The following is a 19,868-nucleotide window of genomic DNA, read 5'->3' on the forward strand; positions in this document are numbered from 1 at the left end:
CCTGCTTGCTTGATTCTTACTTGCATTACACCATTACATATTTATAGACTTTGCAAAACCGACTTTCTAAGTCGGCGGAATGGACTTATTTCATCCTAGCATTGTTCTAGGTTTTTCTGCAATCAGCCCACCGACATGGCCTTTGCATGACAACCTCACAATAATACAATAGCTAGATCTTTCTAGCTAGTGATCCATCAACATATCCATGCAAGAAGTTTCTAGCATTTGCATGGATTAAACTTTTAGCCTATCATCATAGGTTGGATATCATCTTGGACCAAGGAAAGATTACACTTCAACACAAACACCAATTAGACTGGTGTTGATCTTCAACAAAAAGGAAACATCTTTTTGAGAGGCAAGGGGAATTTTCCAAATTTATCTTGACCCAATCAGATGATCATCTTTATTTCTCAAACTTAATTTCTCAGTCTGGCCACGTAATTGCAACTCCAACCTCTTATATATGGCTTTCAATGGAGAGATACAAGCTGTCCTATTACCCAATTATGAAACTAATGTTCGTGGCTAATCCCATATTTTCTTGTAGTGCGCATATGAGTTATAGGATAATGCTTGTGCCCCCACTTACCTTTGCATTCTCTTCATTATTATATTAAAAATCATATCTACAAAACATCATTCAATTTGAAGATTGCGTAGTCATCCATATACATAAGATAAGTAGCCAATCATTGCCAATTGGTTTTTAAACGACCCCACTTCAAAAATATAAACAGACCCGTTGAAATGCATTGTGAGATAGCCTAAAGAATTATATATGGATGTCCCACAACATAGAAAGCACGATTGAGTAATAAGGAACATAAAAGGTTTTCGCCGAATGATATTTTAGATCCCGACACAAATATATGTGATGACCTTCTCAAAAGAAATCATTAACATCATGTAACATGGATAAGTAACAAAATAACAAAATCAGAAGATCATCTTTATTTCTCAACTTAATTTATATCTCAATGTGGCCATTTAAACTGCAACTCCAACCTCTTATGCGCCTCGATGAAGAGATACAAGCCGTCCTGTTTTACACGCCAAGCGCACCAGTTTCTAGCACATCTAGTTGCATCTCTTTTAGCATCAAAGATGTCGAAATGCCCCTTTACGCTACCCCACCTCATGTCACAAGATAACACAGGAGTAGTGTTAATGTTGATGGTCCAGGTGAAGTCTTGCAAAAATAGGATCGAGTGAGTGCTCGGATCTACACCTGCAGCTTGACAATGAACATTCAGGTTGGTGTTTTGAGCCAAATCGTTAAAAACGGTCACCCGGTAATCCGCCATTGAGCTGCAGATGGACAACGAGAGCAGAAGAAGGAAAAAGCCTGTCACCCCGTAATCAGCCATTGTGTTGCAGAACCCTAGCTTGATAAAGATGCTTGATCAGATGGTTATTGAAATGATTCGATGCATAGTCCTCTTTAAATAAAGTAGCTTTGTGAAAGAAACCAATGACGTGTGAACGTCCCTCATTAAGTGGAGGCCTTTGGACTTTCAAGGCTTCATTCATGCATTGGAATTTATTCATGCATTATGATTATTTTCATGATACGGTTTGATGCTTGTGGTTATTCCGTGTTGGCCATTATATTCATGCATGGCATTAATCTGTGCATTTGTACATGGTACTGGTGAGTGAATGGTTAAATTATCATACTCTGGAGGTTTCTACGTGTGGCTATAAAAGGATATGCTTTGACAACATTATGGGAGGGCTCAGTTGGGATTTAGTTGAGTACAACGGTTACAAGAGATGACGTATCTCTTTGATGCGAGCTACAATAGTGGGTTTACTCTTTGGGTTATTAGAGAGGGTATTTCCCTGAAGTGAGAGAGTGATCTTCATTAGTTGATAGAGTGTACAGGGGGTGTATCATATTGAATACGGACTATGTAAAGTCTAGCTTTAAGTGTTTGACTTTCCTTATCAAATATTATAATTAAATCCTCGCACATGCTCAATCTAGCTTTACAATACACTTAGATTATGGGCTATTGTTGCTGGAGTAAATGTTCAAGAAGTGGCACATTTCAACTCAAATGTTTGTTCATGCATGCGCACTTCATATCTCTATTTGTGTTGCATTTTATCTAGTATGATTGTCTAGTTAGTTTTGCACGTTGACTTCCAGTTGTCTAGACACACAGATTAAGACAGCCCACATGGGCTGACTGACACCTTTCTGATGGTAGTCAGTTTCTGGCCATTGATCTGCCTAGATCTCTTTTGCAGCTAACAAGTGTCTTTGGGACAAGTTAGCTGATGGAAATTTTGATTTCCTTGGGTATATTTGTTACCTAGGAGGTTTCAGTTTGTTCTTGGGGGGTTTAGAACTTAGTTTTAGAGAGAGAGAGAGAGAGTTGCCTTAAAGGCTTGAAGCTTGCATCTCCTCCATTTATGAACCCTAACTGCCAAACCTTCCTCGTGCATTAAAAATCCAATCATTGTCTATTAGGGTTGCATTGTTTTAAGGTTTTGCATTTAAGTCTTGGTCTAGTTTTAAATTTTAAATTCGGTTTTAGACCAAGCTTTTGGATTCAAGTTAGATTCTTCCTTCAATTGTTTGACTGGAGAATCTAACTGGTCATTTGAATCCAGATTTCATATGCATATCATAAAAGCATATCACATCATTGATCGTGTTGATCTTGGTGCCACAAGGTGATGAGCTCATGAGGAGTTGCCACTTTGTGAAGACCGAAGGAGTCCATCTCGTGTAAGGCAAGGTTGCACAAAGGTAAAGCTGCTCCCTAGATATGGATCTAGGAGTTGAGCTTGTGTGGTCTCTGTATGAACTTTTTTTTACACTAGTGGATTGGACTAAGTGGAAAGTTCCTGGTTTTTTAACCCAGAGGTGAGTTTTTCTGGCAAAAAATATCTTGTGTTCAAGTTATGTTTATTGTGTCACACATCCTATATACACATACATGGTACATATATCTGTTGAACGTTTAAATGGTATGTGCTCACTTGACACATTAATAACTTGCAACTTGAGTAGGATAGTTTTTTGAAAACTAAAATTGGTATTTGAATCTCAGATTTATCGACTAACAAATCTATCTTAGTTGACTAGCAGACTTGACTAGTCAGTCCAGCACATTATAATTTTTATATACAAGATATTCAACTTGGTACCAATTTCAGACTAATTTGGGTTTGGATATTAAACTCTGGAGCGGTTTTTACATGTAAGGTCAAATTTTTTGTTATTGTAATGAAACTGGAAGCACTCGCCAACCACGTAAATTCTTGTTGTGTGCTCTTATTAACTTTATTTAGTGTCATGCATTGAAAGAATTTATCTATCTCTTTCAATGGACTTGTTTGTCATGATGAGAGGGGTTAATTTTGACTTAGAACAAAATTGAATATTTTTGCTATAAAATTAATAAAATAAGTGGTCAAGAAAATTGAATGGAAAAATGTTAATCTATGACTTCAAAGATTATTCTTTGTTGTTTGCGTAACTTTAGGCATTTTCGTAATATCCGGACAGTCCCTGCTTTCTTATATGTTTAGGATAATGCTAGTGAGATTAAAATTTTAAAGTTTTAAACTAAGTTTGCAAATCAAATGTTGTGTCACCTATAGGAAATAAACACGTTAATTAACGCTTAAGTAATAATCCAATTCTCAATAACCGCATCATTTGATTTGCGAATTTAGTTTAAAATTTTGATCTTGCTAGCATTATCCATATATTTTTATTTATTGTACCGTAAATGTGAGGTGTGGATTCCGTTACGGACTATGTGGTTCCATTTTGATATTTTCCGCACATATCAAGTTTTCCATATAAATACATGCCGGATTGGCATACATGTATATACATGTGATGTAGATGAGAACAACTCATGATCGCGTGCTAATTAGACGTGTACATGCATATGACAGTTTGGTTATCATTGTATGTAGACATAATTAATAGGTAACGACTATAACCTGAAATGCTAATCAATTAATTAAGCAAACAAATATGAAGTTGAAACAAAGTAGCATTCTATTCAAACAATGAAAAAGCATTTGTTTTCTTATAAAAGCATATAGCTAGATTGCCCATATACTGAACCAAAGTATATACTGAGCAGCATTGGCAAAAATGAAGGCGTTCTTCTATTTCGTGCTCTTCCTTACTCCGGCATTTGGCCCGATTAGCTGCTATGGTTAGATTCTTGGAAAAAAGCACTTTGTGCGTATCGTTAACAAGCTCGAGTGATGGGGGACTGTTAAAGGGCAGAGAATTAACTTGATGCAGGAGAAGTCAAGGGTTCTCGAGGAGACGAGGAATAGATGACCTGGGATTCGCTCAACCAAGGGCAACGGAGCTCGCTCAAGTCACTAATTGTGGATTCGCTCACATGACCAAGCCAAATACTTGATTTTAGAAGGAGAAATCACTCTCTTCAAATGCACAAGGTAAATACAATTTTAATTCATTCCAGTCTCCCATTCAAGACTTTCTAGTACAATATTTATAAGCGTTTACAAATTAATTGACCTCAGGTTTCTATAACACCCTTACAACTTTCAAAATAACTTTACAAATTCCCAAATAATTAAAATACAAAACCTTTGTTATTCCAAAGCATATTAATGGTTTCAAATTGTTTTCTTCAAGGCTTGCCTCTTGCATCACAACTAGACGAACACTAGCATAACTAGAGAATGAAACTAAGATAAAGAGCCAAGCTAAATACATAATTGAAACACAACTTACCAAAATACAAAGTACTAAAATATAAATTAGCCATTTAAATGTGAGAGCTCAATGAATTTCCCTTTCATGCACTGCATCAAACTCTGCAGGTGAGAAAGAACTCACCCACGAGTTCATTGATTCAAAATCGATCCATAACCCAAAGTGTTGTAACCAACTTTTCTATGCATGCTTAGTTTTCTTTTTCAAGCTAACAAACAATTTATTTGCATAATAGAAAAAAATAGCAGTTATTTCCAGAAGCCGCAATAGTTTATAAAGATTTCTTGAGGATATATCAACTTCCAAATATTGCAATAACTCTTTTCGCTCTCCCGTTTTTTTGGTTACATCAGTGTGCATGAAATCATGCCAAACCGGATCATGAAACTCAAATGTAGGAGTAACTTCCACAACTTTAGGTTGCTCATGTGTGGCAATGTGTTGTGGCCATCCATTTTTAAATCCTAACACCACATCTCTATTACCAGAAACCATCAATATGTTGCTGCTTGTTTGATCAACAAAGACTTCACATCTAAAGCACAAGTAGAGGCCAAAATATCCCTTGTAGAATCTGATTTGCAAACGCCTTCTTGACATAGACTTGTTGAGTTCTTCAATGATACAAATTCAATTATTCTGTCCTGAAAAGTGTTGAGGTTGACATTCTTCAAGCTCACTTCTTCATTGTCAACATGTTCATCAAAAATAGGTGGTACAGTCCAATCAAAAGCACTAACCATTTGATCAAACTTGGGTTCTTTATCGCAATCATATTTCATTTCACCGTATTGAGTTTCTTCTTCAAGAGAAATGCCAATTTTATCTTCCGTACACTTAATTTCAAAATAAGAAGGCAAAGAAAATTGACTTACGTCCAGGTTTGAAACTTTGTTGATTTCAATTGGTGCTTCAACCTCAAACGCTAATCCTTCAGCATCATCTGGTTTGTAATCTTCCGCACAATCCCTCGCAACCTTAAGTCAATTATGAAATCTTGGCATCCCAAGCTTCCATAATTGATTTTTATTCCCTTGAGACGAACGATGTCGTGGATTGTAAAGCCACCTCAATTCTGCCTCATGATCAAAATTACTGCGTCTTGACCCACTAGGCTTCATACAAGTTTCTTGGCATTCGATTCGCCTACTAAGTTGCTCAACTTGTCTTCGAAGTGCTTGAAGTTCTTTGTCTCTTTCATCCCTAGATTCCACGATGCTCATATGGTGCTCATGCTTTCCTCTACCTCTTTGTCCCACCATTTTACATAAATAGTATGAAAACGACGCAAAGAATGTAGCAAAGCTCTGGTACCAAATGATGCAAGAAAAGCCAAGGGTTCTCAAGGAGACAAGGGATAGATGACCTGGGATTCGCTCAACCAGGGGCAACGAAGCTCGCTCACGTCGCTAATCATGGATTCGCTCACACCACCAAGCCAAATGCATGATTTTAGAAGGAGAAATCACTAATGATGCAAGAGGCGGGCCTTGAAGAAAACAATTTGAAACCATTAATATGCTTTGGAATAGCAAAGGTTTTGCATTTTAATTATTTGGGAATTTGTTAATTATTTTGGAAGTTATAAGGGTGTCATAGAAACCTGAGGTCAATTAATTTGTAAACCCTTATAAATATTGTACTAGGGGAGACTGAAATGAATTAAAATTGTATTTGCCTTGTGCATTTGACGAGAGTGATTTCTCCTTCTAAAATCAAGCATTTGGCTTGGTCATGTGAGCGAATCTATGATTAGCGATGTGAGCGAGCTCCGTTGCCCTTGGTTGAGCGAATCCCAGGTCATCTATCCCTCGTCTCCTCAAGAACCCTTGGCTTCTCCTGCATAATTGAGAGCCAACTTAACTACCATTGTCGATCATGGAACGATGATTTTGGTATTCGTATTCTTGCTTCTAATGAGGAGTGGGAATTCGAATTTCATTTTGGGTTCAATACAGTTTTTACATGTGGTCTGTGGTACTCGAATTTATTAGATGCCGTTGTTAATGTATTTTATCCTAGTGACAAATTTATTGATAGTTGTGGAGGAGTCCATTGCATATGGAGAACACAAGAGAGTGGAATTTACTTATTCCACATCAACACAGGAGAGTGGGAAAAGAAGTATGACTGGACAATTGGTTAAAACTTCGTAGGAGGAGTTGTCTGTTGAAAGACATGATTTTCGTTCTCTTCAGTTTGATAAACTGGAAATGTTTGGCCTTGAAATCCTATTGTACCTCAAAAATATAATAAATGGACATGCTTTTCTTTATCATGTTAGCGTTTTACTTTATCATCCTTTCAATTTCTAGTTTTTTTTTTTTTTTTTTTTTTTTTTTTCCTTTTCTTTTCGTAGAGTGATATCTTCATTTGATTTTTGTGGTCTTGTAGTCGACTTTTATTGTTTTGAAGGTTGGGATAATTTGGTGAAGGAAATGCTCGAATTTGTAATCGTGCATAATTGAAAATTTAATGGTCACCATTGTCGAGATATTTGGGAGACATGTTTAGAAGTATTTTAAAAATAACTGAAAACGTTTTGAACAAAATGTTTTTAGAACTATCATTGATAAAAGTGTAAATGAATTCTGAAAAAATCACTTAAAGTACTTTATGCAAAAAAACAAATAATGGTGCATCAAATATTTTTAGAACTCTAAAACATTTTCATCAAAAGTAGTGTTAATTATTTGAAAAGTACTTCTAAACACATCACAAGTGACAAACCACTAATCATACTCATTTTGTTCACAACTTGCACCTTACCACCTATAACACAACATGTATACGATCAGCGAATTTCATATGAAGGAGGATTCTCTTCCCTCCTAATCTCTCTCTTTTTCCCTCCTCTCATACTTGAACGGTTACGGTTAAATCACATCAACATTTAATTTTTTATAGAAACAATAAGACAAGAAGCAATGTGTGAGAAGAGAAGAAACAATATTCAAATGACATTCAGATTAATAATATTCTTCAAGAAACATCAACCAAAGATAAGCTCAAGCATTTGAATCATGATATCAAGTAGTCATAAAATTGCACCAATTAACAGACACAATTGTGTGTACGAAACCAATCAATATATGAAGGTTCCCCGAGAATTTTCCTACCCTGATTCCAAACCTTAGCATGCTCCCACAATTCATGACGTCACCTTCACAGTGTGTCAATGTTTTTTTCATGAGTAACGTACTAGAGTTCCTAATCCAACAAAAATACAAAAGGTTAGTATATAATCCTTATATAATAACCAGGTTATATTCCTTTTTATTTTGTTAGGGTCAAATACATTTCTTGTAGTCTAATTTGGTACCCTACTATATGATACTTACACTCTTGTCCTAAACAAATTTCTGAGTTTACAAAACACCCTTAAACTTTTGGATATATACACCTTGGCCCCCTTATGAGAAATACATAATTGGCCCCAAAACTGAAACTATTTTTATAGTTCAGTCCCTGGTATAAAACCAGCGGGTTTCATAAATGTTTTTTTTTATTTTTTTATTTTTTATTTTTTTCTAAAAAATTGAATTCAACTTTGAAGCCAAAATATCATCTCTACAAAATATAAGTTAAAACTAAGGTCGTTTAGTCAATCTATTATAGCAAGGGTATGGCACATGGTGTGTGTGAAATTCTTTGGCTACAAAAATTGCCTTAGAGTCTCGTTTTTAAGCAAAATGAGGCAATAAAGTTGTATTGTGATAATAAGTCCGCTAAAGAAATTGCTGAGAATCCAATACAACATGATAGGACTAAGCATGTTGAGGTTGATAGACATTTTATCAAAGAAAAGCTGGAGAAGAAGATTGTGTCAATATCGCTTGTGAACTTAGAGGAACAACTTGCAGATATTCTTACCCATGCCGTGTGTAGTAGGAGGTTTGATGACTCGCTTGTCAAGTTGGGCATGAGTAATATCTATGCTCCAACTTAAGGGGGAGTATTGGAATAAGTCAATATTTAGGGAAAAAAAATAAAAAAGGAATGTAAATATTTTGTAATTATTAGAGTCATGTTTTAGGAAGGATATTGTGTCCTTTATTTTGTTTCCTTCTGTAACAAGGATTGTATGTACCTTTTATTTAGAATTGTGGAATACAGAGAAATTAACCTGTAAAATTCTATTTATTACACCTAATACTTCCTTTAATAGATTCTCAGATGATCTTGATGAGCAAAGATTGCAGACGAAAAGGTTCTGTTGGCTGTTTGGGCATATGATCCGGTACATTGAGTGGCATCTTGCCCTATAAATATGGTTACTACATATGTTGGTTGTTTCTCCAGGTTTTTGAGTTTTTGTGACCCTTGAATATTAGTTTTGATTGTGAGCATCAAGGCCTGATAAAATCCTCACAAAGGCACAATTCAAACAAATAGCAAATTCATATTGCTGCACACCATGTAGCAAAACCTTGCCCGATAGGCAAGACCCCGGGGTGCTATGTGAGGGACAAATCTAGCCCAAAGAACTGCATCTGTTGGTTGTTTCTCTAGGTTTTAGCGTTTTTGTGACCTCTGAATATTTATTTGAAATTCAGTAATAATGTTCAGGTGGATACACACATCCAACAACTTGATTAGTACTTGAAAACTTTTGAGGAAAAGCTGCATGGTACTCTACTTTTACTTTATTTCCATCTTGTCAAGTCTTTTAATTGTATGCAGTTTTTACTACTCGGTTCAAGTCTTTTATTTTTACACTAAAGATTACCAGCGAGGACATAATTACTTCTTCGTTGCGTTATGTATTTTACCAAATTTGGGTATGTATTTTCCCTATTTTTGGTAAAGGGGTATATTGCAGGAGGAAAGGGTGCTGCAGTGAGCGCGTTGCCTGCTCCAAGTCCTGATAGCGGTGCAAGTATGGACAGAGTGGTGAAGGTGGTAGATGATGGTGAAGGAAGTATCTACCTATTCTTAATGTTTCATTTGTTGTATTTTTTGAGTTGATTTTTCTAGTTTCATGTTTCTACCCTTTTACTATTAATTACGGGGTTTTGAGACGACATTCATACCTTCAATGTTTGAGAATGTTTACAAAGTGAAGTGAGTTTGAGCATGTTTGGTTGGCATCAGATGCAAAGTATATGTCATCTCAAATTATGTTCTTTGGGACCTAGTGATGCTTTTTTTTTCTCTCCAGAATAAGACTGGCAACGACCGCGGTAGTAACTGCATCTGTCAATCCTACTTGTTGATGGAATGAAGTGTGTCCCGATGGGTTTAGGGTTAGCTTCTAGGGTCAGCTACCATAGGTGTATCTCTAGGGTAAGCTTAAGGCCATATTGTTGTATATCAACTTTTCCTTCATTTAAGGGAAGTGACTGATTAGTGTAAAATAGATAAAGCTTTTCCTTGATCCAAGGAAGATAACTAATTAGGTTAAGTAGGTGAGCTCTAGTTGAATGTGATAGACAACCTTCTTTTCTTCCTTCTAGTTAGCTACTTACAGCAACTAACTACCCGGACATCTCCTCCATCTCATCTCTCATATATACCTTGTCACTTGTACATTTGAATATATGAAAATACATTGAAACTCAAAGCTAGAAAATCAACATGGTATCAGAGCAGGTTCTTCTGTAACTTGTCTCTACCATTCTTGCTGCTGCATTATCTCTTTCAAACTTTGGGCCATGGCTAAAGAATGCTTAGTAAACCGTGATGAGGAAACTCAGCATAGCCTCTCCCCAAATTTCTCAGACGTTGAGGTTAACACCAATCAACGTCTGTGTTCAGTTCTCTTGAACGAGTTCAATTATCTTCCTTGGTCTCGAGCTGTTTCACTTACTCTCAGAGGCAAAAGGAAATTAGGGTTTATCAATGGAAGCATGGAAGCTCCAAATAGCTCCTCGTCTACATACGGTGCATGGCTTTGCAAGGATCAGCTTGTCATGTCCTTACTCCTCAACACCATGGAGAAACATGTTGCTGAGATTTTCAGCTATTACAATTCGTCACTTAACCTTTGGAAAACCTTGCAAGATATGTATGGAAATCAAAATAACTATGCACGAGTGTTTCAACTTAAAAAGGACATTGTCAATACCCAACAAGACGGGAAAACATTTGTTCAACACCTTAGGAGCCTCAAAGCCATGTGGAATGAGCTGGATGTATATTTTCCTCATACCATAGACCCTACCATTCTCCTGAAACGAGCTGAGGAAAACAGAATCTATCAGATGTTAGGGAGTTTAAACTCAGAATACAAGGACCTAAGGAGTCACATCTTGATGAGTTAAGAACTGCCCACCTTCAACAATGTTTGTGCAACTATTCAGCGAGAAGAAGCAAGGAAGAAAGTGATGAATGCTCAGCACAGCTCAAGATTAACTGAGACTAATGCATATGCCTCAAATTACAAGAACTCAGAAGCAAAAGTGTACAAGGGTAAAAATACACAACTAAAATGAAAATATTGCAATGGTGTTGGCCATATGGAAGACAAATGTTGGGAACTTCATCCTGAACTCAAGCCTAAGTTCAACAAAGATGGAAAGATAATACCAAGGTCTTCATAACAATTTCACCCTCACCCCAAGGCTCACCTTGCTAATGCTCACTCTCCTAATGTCTCACAAGGATCCATGGAGTTCACTACCAATCCATTGTCACTCATCAATGAATTTGCAACCTACCTTCAAAGTAAGGGATACGGAGGAGGTTCACAAGCTCAAGGCAAGGATGATGGCAGTCATACAACTATGTTAGAATAGTTTGCTGGCTTTCTTGCTAGCAATGAGATAATACCACATGAGGATGCACCAGGTATACTCAAAGCCTTCACTACTATTCTATTAACTAGTACTGAAAATGATTGTTAGATAATAGATTCAGGCACCATAGATCATATGACAAACAAAGTCACAAACTGGCATCATTTTAAACGTTTTTCAAGTCCTTTACATGTCTTAGTTGCAAATGGAAAAAATGTCTTAGTTTTGGGCAAAGGAGAAATAAAATTACTCTCACACAAAACACCTTCCACTGCCCTATATACCAACCTTTCCTTTCCAACTTCTGTCAATTAGAAAAATCATAAATTCCCTAAACTGCCATGATATTTTCTCACTAGATAACGTGATTTTCCGGATGTTCTCACCATGAAGATGATTGGTGAAGGGGTCTTCATAAATGGACTTTACTACCTGTGCAAGGATGCCTGTTTTCCTTAGGTTTTTCAAGCTCGATCGAAGTCCATAGATGAAAACCAACTTTGGCATAAAAGATTAACTCACCCCTTAGACGTTGTTTTGTCTAAATTGTTTCCCTTCTTTTGTAAATCTCATTTTACTTGTGATACTTGTCTATTTTCTAAGTTTACTCGACTACCTTTTGGTAATTCGATGTCTAGGACTAGTAAACCTTTTGAAATGGTACATATTGATGTATGGGGACCAACAACTGAATCAATGGAAGGATTTAAGTATTTTGTTTTATTTGTTGGTGACTTCTCTCGAATGAGTTTTTTTACCTTACGAAATCAAAGAGTGAAGTCCCAAACATTTTCAAAGATTTTCATATGCATGTTAAAACTCAATTTCAATCAAACATTAAAGTTTTAAGATCAGACAATGGCACTGAATTTCTCTCCAACAACATGCTTCAATACATATGTTCTCAGGGCATCATACATTAAACCAACTGTGTAGGAACTCCCCAACAAAATGAAGTAGCCGAGAGAAAGAATAGGGACCTCTTGGAGAAAAATCGTGCTCTCATGCTTCACTTGCATGTTCCCAAGAAGTTTTGGTCATTTGCTATTCTCACTACCACTTATCTCATCAATCGACTCCTAAGTAGTGCGCTAAAGTACAAATCTCCCTATGAAACACTCAAAGGTGGAAAAATTGATTTGACACACCTCAAGGTATTTGGATGTGTTTGTTTTGTTCATATTCAAGCCTTGAATCGTGAAAAATTAGATGCCAGGGTTACCAAGTGTGTGTTTATGGGGTACTCTTCCACTCAAAAGGGATATAAATGCTTCAATCCAGTCACTAAGAAGTGCATTGTGTTCAGAGATGTGAAGTTCGAAGAGGACTATCGTTATTTCACTTCCAAAGGCATTACTACAAATCAAGGGGAGGAATTGTTTGAATTATTTCCACTCCTTCAGAACTTTCATCATCCAGTGTTGGAAGACAAACTAGTCTTTGTGAGTTCAGATAGAGAACAAGTGCAAACTGACTCAATCACTGCTAGTCCAATTACCGCTAGTCAAAGGGATGATGAGTCCCATTCTGATCACTCTCAACCTTTTATAGAGTTTCAAGTGATAAAAAGAAACCTTCCTCAAACTAGGAAACCTTCAACTAGGTTGTAAGATTATGTTACTTATGCCTCATGACATCCTATCACCGAAAGCATAAGCTTTTGTGATTTCTCTGCATCTCATGTTGTATTTCTCAGTGAAATTGACAAACATTGTGAACCTAGGAGTTTCCAAGAAGCATCACTCCTCCCACAATGGAATCAAGGCATGATAGATGAGCTTCATGCACTGGAAGAAAACAACACTTGGAGCTTAGTTCAACTACCAATAGGAAAAAGGGTTGTTGGAAGTCGTTGGATTTATAAGATAAAATTTAAGTCTGATGGTTGTATTGAGAGACACAAGGCTAGCCTTGTGGCTCGAGGTTTCACCCAAACCTTTGGGGTAGATTATAAAAAAACATTTGCTCTTGTGGCCAAGATAAATTCAGTGAGAGTTTTACTCTCAGTGGCTGTTAATTCTGGGTGGTCCCTCTATCAAATGGATGTGAAGAATGCCTTTCTTCACGGAGAGTTGCAAGAAGAAGTGTATATGTAGCCTCCTCTAGGCTGTGATGGTCTTAAAGGCAATGTGGTGTGTAAATTGCACAAGGAAATATATATATTGAAACAATCCTCGATAGCCTAGTATGCCAAGCTCAGTTCATACTAGAAAAGGCTGGATTTGTTCGAAGTAATGTTGATTCCTCACTATTTGTAAGAACTGGACCAGTGGGAAGTTGGTGGTTCTCATTTACGTGGATGATCTCATCATCACATGGGATAATGTTGTTGAAATTGAGGCACTAAAACGTTCCCTACATCAAACATTTGCTATTAAAGATCTAGGGCAGCTCAAGTATTTTTTGGGCATTGAAATGGCAACTTCTTCAAAGGGGTTGTTTCTACATCAACGTAAATATGTACTAGATCCTCTTCAGGGAGCAAACATGCTTGACTACAAACCTTCCATCACTCCCGTGGATTGTAAACTGTGACTCAACATAGAGGGAAAAACCATGCATGATGTGAGTTATTATCAGCGGTTGGTAGAGAAGCTTATTTATCTCACCATCACTCGCCCAGATATCACATATGTAGTGAGCTTGGCAAGTCAATTTATGCATTATCCCACTATTGATCACCTTCACATTTTTAAGAGAATCCTACGCTATCTCAAGAATTTAATAGGGCAAGGAATCATCATGCGCAACAATAAGTATGCTACCATTAGTGGCTACACGGATGCGGATTGGGTAGGGAATGCACTTGATAGAAAATCTACCACAGTGTATTGTACATTTGTGTGTGGAAATCTTGTGACTTGGAAGAGCAAGAAGCAATAGGTCATTGCTCGCTCTAGTGCAGAGGCTGAATATCGAGCCATGGCAGCCACTGTTTTTGAACTCAGCTCTGCATATTACTTTCCTGCTGCTTAAGTGGTGCGGTATAATCGCCTATCCTATGCTATATTGTTTCAATGAGAGTAGTGCGGCATAATTGCCTTCCTCATTAATTATGTAAATGTCGAGCCTGAAATTTTGAGTCCTTAACATTTTGGCCTGAAGATCAAAATGAAAATTTTGTAAGAACCAGAAGTTCTAACACTACATTCCTCCAGAATACATATTATTGCAAGTTCTTATACATCTCATTTTTCTTTCAGAAAAAGAAAATGGCGAACTTGGCAAAGCTTGATTTTGTTGCCCTAGATATTACTGGGAATAACTACTTTACCTGGGTAGTGGATACCAAGATCCATCTGGAGGTAGGAAATCTTAGAGAAACCATCAAGGAAGGAAATAATGTGTCCTCTCAAGATCGGGCCCAGACCATGATCTTTATCCGTCGCCACCTTGATGAAAGACTGAAGAGCAAATACCTAACGGTTGAAGATCTATTAGCCCTCTGGAAAATAGATACAATAACCAGAAAACAATGATTCTTCCAAGGGCTCATTATGAGTAGACATACCTGAGGATCCAGGATTTCAAGTCGGTTACTGAGTATAACTCTGCAATGTTCAAAATTAGCTCCTAGATGAAGCTTTGTAGGGAGACCATTACTAAGGAAGATATACTGGAAAAGACTTTCAACCTTTCATGCCTCCAACGTGCTGATACAGTAGTAGTATAGAAAGCGAGGCTTTACTTAGTGCAACCAGCTGATATCGGTGCTTCTTGTGGCTGAACAAAACAATAAGCTCCTAATAAAAACCATCAATCCCGACCTATTAGGTCAGCACCATTCCAAAAGTGAATGTTGCTTCCCTTGAAATGAACACCACATCTTCTCGTGGCAATAATTACAAATGAGGACATGCTCACATGTGAGACCGGTGGAACGGGATATGCAAGAATCATGGTGTCTGGTCTTACAACAAAAGTCCAAGGCATAATTCGAGCTCGAACTTCAAAAATGTAAATCGTCATATGGGTAAGGCTTATGAATAACACTCCTAGAAATCCTGAAGGAGTCTGCCATAAGTGTGGTGGCAATGGGCACTAGGCTCATACCCCAAAACATCTGGTCAACCTGTATCAAGCATCCCTCAAGGAGAAGGGTGTTGAAACCAATTTCCTTAACCAAGCTTAACCAATGAATATACCTGATCTAGTGTTCGATTTATTAGTGCAATTGAACATAACCCACCTGGATGTCTTAGACTTCATTGTGGAAAGAGGAAATGAAGTGTATCGGTTTGATTGAATCATTCTTTTTTATGTACTCTTATTATCTGAGCTTGTAGTTTAAAGTTTACATTTCAATTCAATAAAAGTGGCATTTCAATTTCCTTTTATTAAGAATACATTGTTTTTAACTATGATTACCTTACTTAGAACAAGAGTAATGGCTGGGATATTTGTCTTGCAGATAGTGCAACCATGCATACAATACTTTGAGATCGAAAATATTTCTCAATCTTGAAGCTTACAAAAGTAAAAGTAACAACAATATCAGGCCAATCAGTTGTAATTGAAGGCTCAAGAAAAGCTCAGATCATGTTGCCAAATGGAACAATATTGTCCATACAAAACGCATTGTATGCTACTTGATCTACTCGAAATTTGTTGAGTTTTAAAGGCATATGTTTAAATGGATACCACAAGTTGACAAATCATGGAGAAGGCAAAGAAGCTCTCATCAACATCTAAAGTGGCATAGAGTGGTTGAAGATGATGAAATTTTGACTCAAAGATCGTCCTTCCCCATCATGATGCACGATTTCTTCCCCGAAGACTTCTTCAACCAATCAATCAAGACTCATTGCTTTGAAGTTTGCAAGGAACACCATTCCAAGATCGCTTGACAAATTCACATCAAATGCTCGTACCCTACACGAGCTGAAAATGCAACACGGCACCAAACACTCCTTGCCTGCACGAGCTGAAATTGCAAACGGCACCAAATCCACACCAAAATGTTCCTTGTTCGCATGAGCCTAAAAGGCGGCATCAAAGCTCCTCGTTTGTAGAGGCGTAAAAGGTGACAACAAATGCTCTTGGCCTGCAAGAACCTAAATTGTGTCCAGCACAAAAAATAAAAAATAAAAAATAAAAAATAAAAAAAATAAACATATTTGAACTACGTTATGACTAGATCACTTTTTCTGAAGGGCACATCGGGTAGCTCGAAAACGAAAGTCGAGTTTAGTCACATAAAAAAGAAAAAACTGAAAAAAAGGGAAAAAAAAAAAAAAGAAAAAACAAGTTCCAACCTTTGAGATGAAGATGCAAGATCAAGCCATCACTTTGAAGTTGTGCAGCTGAATCATAAGCAAGTTTTCCAATGTCTTCAATGCATTGGTGTCTTCCACGAGCAAGCAAGCAACAAGAGCAATGTGAAGCAGAGAATCCCGAAGATGGTGCAACCACAAGCGCAATGTGCTTCAGAAATAGTGTTGTCCCAGAGGCGATGTGGGCGAAGAATTGACACCTACAACAGTGGTAGCCAGCAACAGCATCACAAGTTGTTGTCACAGCGGCATCAAAACTTGTTGTCACAACGACATCATAGCTTGTCTTCACAATGACATCACAACTTGTCGTCACAGCGGCTTATCCTCATAGGCAACGGTGTATCCTCGTCTTCGCAGGCAAAGACAGTATGTGCAGTTCGGCGATTCCTTTGCAACGAGCAATATTATTGCAGTGAGCAACGCTCCCTTGTGGTGAGCACACTCCCTTGTGACAGCAACAACGAGCGTTGCAGAACCAATGCTGAGGGCCACAGCAAAAGTCTACAAAAAGCTGCCACTAACTGTAGAAATTTGCAGGAACCCGCCACTAACTGCATAAACTTGCAAGAAGCCGTGACTAACTGTAGAAACTTACAGGAAGCCGCCATTAATTGCAAAAACTTGCAGAAACCACCACTAACAGCAGAAAGCCGCCACTAACTGCAGAAACTTGTAGAAAGCTGCCACTAATTGCAAATTTGCAAAAAGCTACCACCTACGGTTGGAAATTGAGCTCAAAGACGACATGTGGACGCAAGCGGCAAAACATAGGGGAACGACGCAAAATTCCACAAGCGTTGTCACTTGCATAAAATAAAAGTGTCAAAAAAAGGGGTGTTTTGACATAGGCGCCTCATTTTTTAATTTTTTAGACTAAACAGACACTCATTTTGAAAATTTTATCAAACATTTTCCTAAAATTTTGGTTATTGATTTCAGTTTTTCACATAAGTTCAATTTTGTTTAGAATTTTGTTTTTCACTACTTTTCCTGGACATTTCGGTGTTTTTTTTTTTTTTTTTTTTTTTCATTTCCTCTTGTCCCTATATTTATTATCCATCTCTATGCATTTTTTTTTTATTGTTTGTTATAATTTTACTTCTTCTCTTTTTTTTTTTTCTTTTTTTTTTATTTTGTGAATATAGTAGAATATTTATAAAAAAAAATTGTTAGAGATTTTATTATTTAAAAGACCCAACACATGATAAAGATTTGTTTGATTATATAGTTACGTCTAGTTATCTATAATATGGACACTTATAGTTTTATAGTGGATTTGATTTTTTGTATTTGTCAGTACATTTGGAATGTAAATGTACGAAAAGGGTTATCTGATAGAGACATTTGGTTTTGTGGTACATTTGTGATTTTTGTTCATTTGGTCTTTTGGTACATTTGGAATCTAAACGTACCAAAAAAATTACATGACAATGGACACATTTGGTTTTATGATACATTTGAAATTTTGGTACATTTGGTTTCTTTGTACATTTGAAATCTAAACGTACCAAAAAAGTTATATAACAATGGGTACATTTGGTTTTATGGTACATTTGAATTTTTGGTACATTTGGTTTCTCAGTACATTAAAAATGTCCTTTAATGCGTTGAAGGGAATTGACGAAATTAAATTTCTATATTATTGGCAATTAGTTGCTAAGATACCTTATGCCTCTATATAAATACATTTAAATTAATGACATGAAAATTAAATAAATAGAAAATTATTGAGGTGACAATTGATCAAAGCATCTTAATCAAATCTTTAAAAATGATGAATGTTTAGTCTAACAACTATAAAAAAGATGTAGGGCATTCTAATTTTTCCAATTAATAAAACACTTATTGTCAATCAAAATTCTATAAAATTACCAATTTAACCTTCTGATTAAAATAGAACATGAATAAGAAATATAGAGCAGAAATGTAATTTCACATAACCAAATTTTACTTTTTTTTCTTCAAAACCTCACCTACATATAATCCTATCATATTTCTATTTAAAAATGAAAATAAAAAATAAAAAATAAAAACTTCCTACTCTCACATTCTTTATCACTATTTTCCTTTCCCCTTCTATTTCAACTAAAAAAAAAAAATCTCACCGTATGTGTCTTTCCCTGCAAAAACGAAAATAAAATAAAATAAAAGCCGCCCACGCATTGCCTCCCAGACACCGGTCGTCATGGCTATGTCCTGATCACCAGAGGCAAGGTCAGCGCAACCAAGTTGCTTGCTCCCAAGATCGGCCCCTTGTCCTTGCAGAACCCGTCGGCTTTGGCTTCTCCTCCGCCTGCCTATTATCCGATCTGCAGTGTGATGGGGATCCATCCTTCTTCCCTGCCGTTCGTGCCTGTTCACCAAATCCTCGCTGACAAACACCCTGGGGAATAAGGGTCTGCCGTTCACACCAATCCAAGCAATCAATTTATGACTGGCAGCCCCAAATTGGTCTGCAACATTCGCATATAGAAGGTTCTGCCGTTCCAGGACTCATTCTGGAAGAACTTGACTCGGCCCGGTGCTCCGCCTGAAATTGGAGGGGTCGCGCATCCGATTGGACGGCCGACTGCAGAGGCTCTAGAATTCACGGAGGAAGACGACGGCGTTTGAAGCCGTGGGTTCTGTTGTGAAAAAATGTTCAAGTTCATGCCCACTATATATTGAAGAAAGAAAATTCTCACAGAAATCAAATCCTCCAAATTAGGAAAAAAAATATCCGATTTAGGAAAGCTTTTCAAGGGTGGCGTGTTTCCTCACACAAAATCAGGAATGAAGAGCTTAATTTCCGTCTGAAACTTGAATGGGGACAGAAGGGCCTTGCAGTGCAGAGGAAGCTAACAAAAAAACAATAAATAAATAAAAAAAAAGGAAAAAATGATGGTGCCGTGTGTGTATATATATGAACATATATGTATATGGCATATATATACACGTGGATGCCCCAAAGCAGCTGCTCAAGTCTAGCTTCAATTGGGTATTTCAAATCAAGCTAAATTCCCTACTTACAAATATTAGGCACTCGTTTAAAGAGGGGAGCAAAAAGAAGCAAGTCGAAATTTCGGACATCTAGAACTCTCTCAAACATCCAAACAATCATGTTCTTCAAGCTTGTGGAGAATCAAC

General features: G+C 37.0%; 2 pseudogenes; both read left to right on the forward strand.

The window, feature by feature from the left end:
• LOC137732783 (PHD finger protein ING1-like) overlaps window positions 1-19,868 on the forward strand; it is a 51,198-nt pseudogene that overhangs the window by 18,237 nt on the left and 13,093 nt on the right.
• LOC137731172 (uncharacterized) lies at window positions 10,384-11,163 on the forward strand (annotated as a pseudogene).

The sequence above is a fragment of the Pyrus communis genome, chromosome 4 (genome assembly GCF_963583255.1).
Source record: "Pyrus communis chromosome 4, drPyrComm1.1, whole genome shotgun sequence".
Classification (NCBI taxonomy): domain Eukaryota; kingdom Viridiplantae; phylum Streptophyta; class Magnoliopsida; order Rosales; family Rosaceae; genus Pyrus; species Pyrus communis.